Source organism: Elephantulus edwardii, unplaced genomic scaffold, assembly GCF_000299155.1.
Source record: "Elephantulus edwardii isolate Elephantulus edwardi_28Jun2011 unplaced genomic scaffold, EleEdw1.0 scaffold00009, whole genome shotgun sequence".
Classification (NCBI taxonomy): domain Eukaryota; kingdom Metazoa; phylum Chordata; class Mammalia; order Macroscelidea; family Macroscelididae; genus Elephantulus; species Elephantulus edwardii.
Window position 1 is genome coordinate 9,796,075 of NW_006399759.1, and position 677 is coordinate 9,796,751.

Consider the following 677-nt stretch of genomic DNA (forward strand, 5'->3'; position numbering starts at 1 on the left):
GAATTTACAGGTATTGATTATATTGAAAAACAAAGACTGTTTTATTAAAAGCTTTATTCAACTTGAATGTGATCATTGTGAAAATTGTGTGTGTTAAGTCCCCATCACACATGTGGAAGGCCAGCTTGAACTGAGACCCCTCCCTGTCCTTAAGCTGCTGCCACCTGCCGATCCCTGGTGGTTTTCCCAGTCCCCTGTGCTCCTCCTGTGACCCTTACACGTTCTACTTCCTGATCATCAGGCCCCTTCACTGGCTGTTTTAGAGAAGGGCCTAAGTGCAGCTCTGGAGCTTGGTCAGGAATGTAGGAATAACTCCTCTTTTAATCGGGTAATGGTGGGGGAGGAGGAAGACAGGATTTGAAATGGCCAGCCAGAAAAAAGTTTCACACCTGTGTATATAGTATACACAGTATACTCCGTGTTGTTGTTTGTCGTTGTGTACCTTCACATCAGAAATAACTCATAGCTGACCCTCCAGCGGGTTTTTAGAGGCTGGAGAGCACATGGGAGGAGTCTGCCCATCTTCTGAAGCAGCTCGTAGATTTGAACCGCATGCCTTTGGGGTAGCAGCACAACTCTTTGCCACTAGGCCACCATCAACTCTCATAAGCCAGAACAAAACATGTCAACAGATCCAAAGCTCATGGTTGAACAGGTAGGGTGGGGGTTGTGGTACT

General features: G+C 46.5%; 1 protein-coding gene across 1 annotated transcript in view; it reads right to left on the reverse strand.

The window, feature by feature from the left end:
* LOC102868980 (inhibitor of growth protein 3-like) overlaps window positions 1–677 on the reverse strand; it is a 29,588-nt gene that overhangs the window by 887 nt on the left and 28,024 nt on the right. The gene's annotated exons all lie outside the window — the stretch shown is intronic.